This window comes from Pinus tabuliformis, chromosome Q (genome assembly GCF_031772625.1).
Source record: "Pinus tabuliformis cultivar Carrire ecotype Pingquan chromosome Q, CPIR1, whole genome shotgun sequence".
NCBI classification, from domain to species: domain Eukaryota; kingdom Viridiplantae; phylum Streptophyta; class Pinopsida; order Pinales; family Pinaceae; genus Pinus; species Pinus tabuliformis.
In genome coordinates this window covers 123,707,809-123,717,989 of record NC_142296.1, presented here as the reverse complement: position 1 = coordinate 123,717,989, position 10,181 = coordinate 123,707,809, and the positions used below count along the sequence as shown (strand labels likewise).

The window sequence follows — 10,181 nt, the reverse complement described above, 5'->3', positions numbered from 1 at the left end:
TTGAGCAGTGTCAGTGGGACGAAGCTTGAAACCTTCTAGGCACGAGATTATGATGAGATGTATCAGATGACTGAGCCCATGATTTTCATGACTCCTCCATTTAGCTTTCCCAACACCAAATCTCACTCTAGAGACATTGTGAAGGATTTTGTAAAGGATCCAACTTGTTTCAGGATGACACCCAACCAAATCTACAAGAAAAAGATATTAAGGAAGGTGTACCAATACTTGTTCATATTCACATGTCGAATGAGTTGCCAAGAAAGCACTGAGACCTTCCCTCAGAGTTGGGGGATCGCGTTGGATCAACTGGCTAGAGAAGGAAGACCATGAAACTGGTCCGGCATACTGGCTCACCAGTTGAAGGAACAAGTCACAAAGGTCCGATAGTCACCCGATGGTATGCATGCAGATATTTATATGTCCGCTTGCATTCTAGATGTAGTTTGTGACCGACATGAGTTCCTAGGCTTGTAGTGGGCATGGTCACAATGAAGACTATTGTGAACATGTATTTCATATTATTGTCTGAATGTAGCTTCAGAGGAGTGATCATACGGCTATCTCACCATTTTGTCACCCCAATATACAGGTTGATATTCAAACATGATCCACCCTTCATGTCAGAGGAAGCGATGAAGGCATTGTTAGGAATTACAGATTGGTATGCCTCATCGTCTGTCACATTCATCCAAGTGTTCAGTGTGGAGAAGTCTCCACATGTTCTGCCAAAGTTCACCTTGGATGTGCTTGTCATGGAAGAAGTAGCGTACCGCATCTTGGTATGATTGACAGCTAGACTACAACAGAAGAAGAAGGCACCTTGTCTTGCTCTTCCATTGCGAATTAGGTTATATGCGATCTATAATATCAAGCATTAGTTGTCGAAGCACAACAAATGAGGAAGTATCCTTTCGACCTCCGAAGCTTCAGACTCTATGACCCACATTGCATTGTGAAGGATCACTGCGTGAGAGTTTAGTTCAAATGGATCCATGGGGCATATCGTTGGGCCGAGGAGGACTCATGGAGATACTGTTACAATTCCTCCAGACCCAATGAACATGTCATCTTCATTGTAGAATGGTTAGCAAAGCAGCATGAAACAACATCACAGAGAGCACCAATAGTAGCAACAGTAGTAACAGTAGCAAAGCCAAGCATACCTGTGCGTGACAAAGGGAAGAGGAAAATTATCAACGGAATTCGCGAGTTTCATGTAGATCCAGTTATAGAACAAGAAGCTATGGCGATTCAGGTGAAGCGACAGTAGTGCGACAAGCGAATCATACGAAGTAATAGGTATAAGAAGAGAATGGAAGAATCAGAGAAGGATTTGTATGAGTCGAGAGAGAAACTCTATAAAGAACAAGAGTTGTGCCAATAGGAGAGGGAAGTGCAACAATAGCAGATTTAGCAGGGCTTGCATCATGTCCAGACAGATGAAGAAGCTCACGTACAAGTAGTTGATTCATCGGAATAGCTGGCATCAGGTGAATAGGGTGAACCATCATAGGGGCAAGACTTTCCTCATGAGATAGAACATGCACTTGAACACTTGGATGCAGACATGGAGTAGTAGGAGTTGGAATAAGATACTGACGTCATGCCTCACCACAAAGAGGTCGACTCACTTGCTTCAATGCATCCATATAATGAGCATGTCTCGAAGGACCAAGGAGGCACTAAGATCCTTGGTGGTCAACTAGAAGCTAAGATGCACAACATCTCCTTTGACGAATCTCATCACATAGTTGTACAGTCTCATAGAGTAACAACTCCAGAGGCCCAATCATCCCTTGTGTAATTTGAAGAGCAAGTGATTGTGACTGATGTGCACAAGCATCCACCTGCTTTGGCCGATGCAACTAGAGTGTATGTCGAAGCCACTAGCTTGAGCGTTCATTTTCTCATCGCTGAGAATGAGCTGAGTAGGGAGAAGACTTAGTGATAATGTTTTCTCGAGTGGAACTGAAAAAGGCAATACTAGATGAAGTATTGTCCTTGGACATAGTTATGTGACCATTATACTTGAAGTTTGGTACCATGCATCAAGCAGTCGTTCATCTCCATGGATGGCAGCAACAATGTGCAAGAAGAGCACGTATCTTGAAGAACATACATACTACTATTGATAACATGTAAGCATGGATGATGAATTACATGGGAGCACCATTTCACTTGCTAAAGATGATGAAGGCCAATACTTTTGAGCTGCAAGCACGTATTCGGGGTCAGATCCAGAACTATGAAGACATACCACAACTCATCACTAGCATACAAGCTTCCCATGCATGAGTATTCAAAAGCATGGATGTTATAGTGCATACTCATGCAATCCCATCACTTGGGACACTCCCCTAGGTGAATACCAAGAAGCAGGTCTGACAGGAGCTTGACTCGTACTTCAATGCGTTGATGCACACCACCACCAGCCTAGACTTGCCTATCAGTGCAGACATCATGCACAAGTACGTGGTTTGTCCGACCACATTAAGGACAATGATGCGCATGCTCACAGACGAGTTGGATATAGGAGCCTAAGCAGTGTACCAAGATGCTATGGAGGTAAGGATTAGGTTTCAAATGAATGTCACAGTAGAACACACGAACACTCTTAGGGACTACCAATCTTTCAATCAATATGTCACTATTGATCAGCTGGAGGATGTCGAGCAGTTGGAATTCTATGGTTGTCTAAGTCCGAATAATGTCTAGTTTGGCTTATCCAAGCCATTGTTCACATGAGTACATGTGCATAGTAATGTTGAGCCAGGTCAAGTGTAAATCAATTGTCAAGAGTGGATGTAACAATCATAGAGTAGGTGAAGAGTCATGAGGGTAGTTGAATTGTCATAAAGGGGAATGTCAAGGGTAACCCCACCCTTTTCTATAAATAGTCCCTCATAACTCATTGTATAGATTTTTGGTTAGCCAAGTTTCTATTAAGACTATCTTGAAGAAGGCTTGGACAGTATTGTAACACACCTTGGCTTCTCCAGTTCACGGAGCTAGTACATCTCTTTGGAGGAGCAGGCAGATGTGGCTGTAACATTCCACTGTTTGGGCTAACAAGTTTACATGGATGTATTGTATGATTGTGACTTACACTTATTTATATAATAAGAGCCGACACACTTTCACACATATGTTATTATTGTAGTTTCACTACTCTGGTTGCTTTAATGATATGTGTTGTGTAACTTATGTACTTGTGTATGAACTGATTCAAATGCAATTATATGAATCTTATTGTTAATGTGTTGGATATGTTGTTAATATTGTCACCATCCATGTCGACTACTCTATCGGACATCAGACATACCTTTCACTTGAGCCTTACTATAACAATCATCGCACTCGTCTCGGACTGATCCTTGAGTGGTGTACGTGTTATCTTACCTTGTATGATGTGACTGCCACATCTGAGTGGACTACCCCACTGGAAGCTATGCATGTTGTTTGTGTTGTGTGTTCCTAGCCGAGTTGGGACTAATCCCTTTCAACTTGGAACTCACCTTCAAATCATTCCCCCTTTGAAGTGTTAGAACCTCTCGTACACCTTCCTTCACTCACTGCATCAGTCACATCCTTGCTGCTGACAAAGTTATTCTACTTTCATTTGTGTGGCATCACGGTCAAGGCATTACCATACGACCCACTACTGGGACTCCTACACGAAACGGCCTGACGTGTAATTGGGCTTCCTACCTGGGAGATCCCCTTGAGATGTTGGTGGGTCTAGCATTGTCAGCACTTTGATAAGGCTACATCAAGTATATGTACAACCTCATTATTAAAGGATTGGAAACCATACTAGAGAATAATCAACATTTTACTTGAAAAATTATAATAATTATCTTATTGATTAATTACCATTAAACACGATTCAAAGTACAAAACATTACACGTTTTGATGTGTAATTAAATAAGAATTCTCACCGAAAATCCATTTAGAATTAGATATTGAGAGAATTCATAAGAATGTAATAGAGAATAATCAAAATTTTACTTGAAGACTAATAATAATTGTCCTATTGATTAATTACCATTAAATATCACTCAAAGTACAAAATCTTACATATTTTTATGTCTAATTAATAGTTAAAGTATTCTCACCAAAAATCAATTTAGAATTAGATATGGAGAGAACTTACAAGAGTGTTCAATTTATGGTTTATTAGAAGAATAAAAATAAAAGAACATTAATAAAAAAATGATATGCTATTATTCCTTATAATATTTACTTGAGTTTAGTACAACAATAATTACCACTATATTCATTTGACACAAAATCTCTTTAAACTATAATGAACATAATATAATTTGAAAGCAAACTGATATCTCACAACCTTTAATTAAATTAGAATCATAGAAAATAAAATACAATTATAATAGTGTTGATATTCAAAGCTTGATTGAGGCTTTTCCTGTGAATTGACCTAGCCCAAATAACTTGTCAACTTGTAATATCCCTCCAGCTCACATATTATGTTTCCATTTACGATTATAATTGGAAAGATCATTATTATTTACCATGTTTAACAAATCAATAATTATTTAGGGTTTTGAATTAGTTAGAAACTACCCTATGATATGTTCCAAGAAAAATGTGGAGGAAGTGTGTTCTTTCATTGCACATTCATACTATCATTTTCTGCATTCAATTGGAGCAAATGAAAATAGTTAACTATATTCCCATGAAAATAAATATGGGGACAAGATTGATTCTTTGGAACACGGGTTTGAAGGGATACCATCCCATTGCCAAGGGAAGGAAGATAGTTTTCATTGAGCTTCGCTAGGCACAAATCTGACATCGTGAACACTACTCAAAGAAACCAATTTTCATTGTATGAGGGGATTAAATAAAAACCTCAATGCTTCATCTCTTGCATTGACATAGAGGAATTCCAACAATTGACAATCCTTCAAGCCATGGTGATGTAGCTTGATATTTGCTAGATCAATTTAGTTGTTGATACAGTTGTGGGAGTTGCTTTGAAGTATTATGGCATAATAGAAATTCTCATTAGCAAATTTCGCTAGAGGTATGCATGTCCATTCTGTTTCATCTAGCTCAGTTCTCATAAGGCTTCTTTTGTTTTTGGAATAATAATCCATGTTATAAATCATATTGATAAACTAGATATTTTTAATTATTGATTGAATATGGAAAACAATTCTAAGAAAATAGTAGGTTAGTTTTATAGATGTTTTCAAGGTTATTTTCTTGAGATATCGCATATGAATTCTCATGAAATCACATATGAATAGTATTGCATAAGTTTATTACAATGAGAGTGAAAATATTACTATTGATTATTTAGCCTACTTATTTTCCAATATCATTATAAGAAAGCTATATTCCCATATGAATATAAGCCTGTCAAGATGAAATAAATATATGAGAAAATATTTTATGTGCAGAGATAATAAATTGGGATTTCCTTTCTTGATGTGAAATATGTAGATGTGGTTGAAGATAATAGCTTATAGAATTATCTTATGAAAAATTATATATAGATTTCATGCACAAAGATAACATAAATAATAGCATCCTATTTGGAAAGAATATGTTTTTCTTGTGTGTGAAAGATAAGTCAATTGTATTAATTCCTTTGCAAGATTTTTCAAAAGTTACATGTTCTGGTGGGTAAAAAGATAAGTTATTCGTGTGTTTTATCTTTGATTGTTTGATTTAATTCCATGGTTTAGTGCATAAAAGGTTAACTTTGTTATTATTTTGAAAAGGCTTTCCTAGTTCTTATGCACAAAAGAAGGGTTAATTATGATACTTTCTTGAAAAAAAATGCATGAGAACTTTGTACATAAAAGATAGAGAAACTATGTTGGGTTCTTGAAAATAAGTATGTGTTATTTGCACAAAGAAATAATCATTTTATTTGAAAAGAACATATATGTAGAAGCATAGAAATAATAGTTAATTGCATCAATTTTTTTCAAAAAGGGAAAGTATTACCATATATAAATAGCTAGACCCTCTTAAAGGAGGTATATATGTTGCATGCATTAATGAAGGGATATTATGATAAATTCTTACATTCACAAAGAATAAATATTGTATGGATGTATGTGTTCTTGATAAGGTTTACTTAAGTTTATGCACATGACAAGATAAGTTAGGGATTTTGTTATCTTGAAAAGAGAATGCACATGGATCCTATACACAAAAAATTTAAGAAGTCATGCTATTTTTCATAAAGAATGCATGTGAACTTTTCTTGAGCTTATTTTATTAGATTTTCTTGATAATAAATATGCACAAATAGAATTATTTCTTTGAGAGGAAATAAGTTTATCTACATGCATAAAATAGAAATACTATGTTTGATATTTCTTGAAAAGAAATATGTTATTTGCTTGCAAGAAAAGAATATAAATACTGTGTTTGATCTCATGAAAGGAGATATGATCTTTCCTCCCATGAGAAATAAACCTATTACTTTGAATTCTTTAAAAAAAATATGCATGGAAAGTGTATAGTTATTATGCTAGGAATTTGAAGAGAAACAAGTAATCACATGCAATAAGTGCATTAGCTTTCTTATGGAAAAAGGGAGCTTGCATTTTCATGCATGATAATAGTATTTATCATGTTAGTTTTTTCTTAGAGGGGGACATGAATTTGCATGCATAACAGTAATAATTAATAATATCTATTGTATTGGAAAAATTACTTAGTTACATGCACAAAGAATAAGTTGAGGGGTTCACTTTCTTAAAATAAGTTTTTATCTAATCACATGCATGAAAAACAAAGCTAAGATGCTAGTATCCTTTAAATGAAAATAGATGGTTAACAATGGTCTTCCTTTGGATAAGAACACGTGCTTGTGTGAGAAGGATCATAGTAATGTGGTATTTATTTTGACATGATTTTGCTTATAATTAATGCATGAGAAGTGTTGTTAGAATAAGCATGTTGTGATATTTTACTTACGTTTCGTGTATGAACATGAATAGATGTTGAATAATCACTATTAAAGATTTATTATTGATTGATAAATATTCTATGCAATCATGATATCAAGGTTTTTGATAACATCAGTAAAAGGAAAGGATGGTGACTTGTGCAAGGATATATTTTGGTTAACATTGTGGTAGGTAAAGAACTAATGGTCCATGCAGATGAGTGTGAGTTGGAGGATGGTCTACTAATGGAACAATGAGGCTAAAGAGATATAAATATTGAATATTTGTGGGTAAATGCTATCGTGATTATTGTAATAGCTTTTAGCTAGAAATGCTATATTTAAGTGATATTTCCTCTTAATATTTTATGAAAATTGTTAAGGGACGGACTCCCTTATCAGCCATTGAGTGAGGGGTGAACACCCTCACGAGAATTTAATAATAAAATTAAATGTTTGGTGGTTTTCACCTTACCAAATTTCCAGGGTATATCGATGTTCAATGATGTGATTACTTATTGTGTCAGTTTCATGATGATGATCCCTTGCATAATGTGATGGTTATAATACCAAATATGTTATTAAATAATATAGATAAAGGAATCATGAAAACGATTCAATATTATGTCATTAAATAGATTTTAAATTGCTACCATAGTGGTTGTTGATGGTTATGTCACTGAATACTCCTTATGAAAGTTACTCCCTATAACAATGAAGATTCTACCTAATGGTTAATGAGGAATCTGGAATAGTAACTTGGATAGTTACATGTGGCTAAATTGTTTAAAATTTTTCTAACTCCATGCATTTTAATGCAAGGTTACGGAGGGATGTTACACAACATATCTAAACCTAAATCATATAAAAGGATTGTATAACTTCCCCCCACCATTCCAATGCTTCATTGCTCATCTTGTATTAAAATCATGGTAGTTAGACGAATGGAAGGTGAAACCCCGTGGATTAACAAATGTGTTAATCTCTTCAAAATTGACTACTTAATAAAATATTCATAAAAAATATATAGGGTTGTGTGACAAAGCTAGAAGAGAAAAAAAAATGTGGCAGTTGTTAATACATGGTATTTTGCAGAAGCTCGTTTGTCGAACACAATTTTGTTCATGCATGAATGAGTAAAAGTTGTTGATGTTTTCAAACAAAATTAAATAACTTAGTTCATGCCTCAATGAGAAAACTTATTGTTGTTTAAAAAAAATAAAAATCCATGATGTCTCAATTGATCTATTTCATTTCATCGCAATTGCATACATTGTTTACTTGGTCTTTGAAGTCTTGTTTCCGTTACATGTACACATGGACCTATGTTTTATAGATTCATCTGTGTGCTTGGAAGGGTTGGAATTGGATGAGATATTCCATAGTTATTGACTAATTATATCTTCTCTGATATTTGATGCCACAAATTTCATTTGAAAAACACGTTTCCACGAGATCATTTGATAATATAAAATCACACAATATAATACAATCTATCATATCTATGACCAACGTCTTGAAAACCAAAACCAAATCCCTAATTTGTTCATTACATATTGTATGGGAGGCCATAAAGATATGAGTATGATTCCATAGTGAACCATAATATCATTTGAAACCTAAAAGACAATGAATTTTCCTGAACTTCTAAAGCCTTTGTGCAAATATAGATACAAGAACATTTTTCCTAACCTCGACTTGCCGAAAACAAAAACTTACCATAATTCATTTGTCTCTTGTCTTGAAATTGAAAATATGATATTATAGCCCATCCACTCTAGGTACTGATTCAATAGATAATTCAAACACATGTACGTGGAAGCAATACAACAATAAATCGTAAATGATACATCAACCAATCAAGAATGGGGAAGTGGTTTGGAATTAGAAAGGGTGGGAAAAATGGTAATGCCTTTTTTAAAATTTGGACCATTTTTCTATATGTGGGTGTTATCTTTGTGCACGATCCATGTTAATTTTCTCTGTATCATTCCAATTTTATCGGATGTCTAGAAAGAGACTAGTAAAATGTTTGCAAGGCATTACTATTTTACTAGATGTTTTGAAGGCTACCATTTTACCATTCTTTTGGTAAAATGTTAATGCTGGTAATAAATTTTGATACTAAAAAATAATATTGTTTAATTTTTCCAATTACTAATTTCACCCGTCGAATTATGTATACAAGTAAGAACATTCCATGTTTATTAAATCTCCAATCTCCAATATCGTGTGCTTAGGGTGGTATGTTTAAAATAACTAGTTAAGCTACTGTGGTGAGTCATCAATATGAACTTCTTGTCAAGCAAATACTATCGCCACATTTTCAAGGCATGAATCACCACCATTAATTCCAAGTTGTAGGAAAAATATTTCTATTCATGTTCCTTCAAATTTCAAGACTCGTAGTCCACTAATCCCTATTCTTGCATGAAAACCCCTCAAGCCCCTTCTTTACACGGGTTGGTGCAAACCATAAATTCCTTCTGTAGGTCAACAATCCTTAAAATGGGGGTTGTGGTGAGAAAATGTTTCGGTTGATAAAATTTTCTTTGTCATTTATCTATTGACTAGAAGACATTCCCATTATTCCGTAGAGAGGCAAGGGGTTAAGAGACCCTAGAATATCCTTTAATAAAGCGATGTAGTACCCATATATCCCAAAACAATAGCTAATATCAACTACATTCTGGGGAACCAACTATTCCATGATGGTTTTAATATTCTCTAGGCCAATAGTTATTCCTTCTTAGGAAATGACATGTCCTAAATATTGAATTCGGTCCTTGTAAAATTCACATTTTATATACTTGGAATACAACTAATGCTCGTACAAGGTTTGCAACACTATATGCAGGAGTTTCTTATGCTCTTCCATGTTTTTAGAGTAGATAATTATATATTCAATAAATACTAACAAAATTTTATCGAGCTATTGATGGAAAATATTGGTCATGAGGCACATGAATGTCATGGAGGCGTTAGTAAGCCCGAAAGGCGAGACTAAAAACTCATAATACCTATAGCGGTTTCTAAAGGAAGTCTTACATATATCTTCATCCTTGAGTTGAATTTGATGATATCCAAATTGCTGGTCAATTTTTGAGAACACCTTAGCTGCTTTTACCTCATCAAACAAGTACTCAATTCGAGGTAGACGTTATTTATTCTTAACTATTAGTTTGTTTAATTACCTATAGTCAATAGAAAGTTTGAAAGTACCATATTTATTTTGTACAAAAACAA

At 34.6% G+C, this 10,181-nt stretch overlaps 1 non-coding gene across 1 annotated transcript; it reads right to left on the bottom strand.

Moving 5' to 3' along the window:
• Positions 1-8,853: 8,853 nt before the first annotated feature.
• Positions 8,854-8,956, bottom strand: LOC149218562 (U6 spliceosomal RNA). The gene has a single exon (XR_016249798.1). It is a non-coding gene; the product is annotated as a U6 spliceosomal RNA (small nuclear RNA).
• Positions 8,957-10,181: the final 1,225 nt, after the last annotated feature.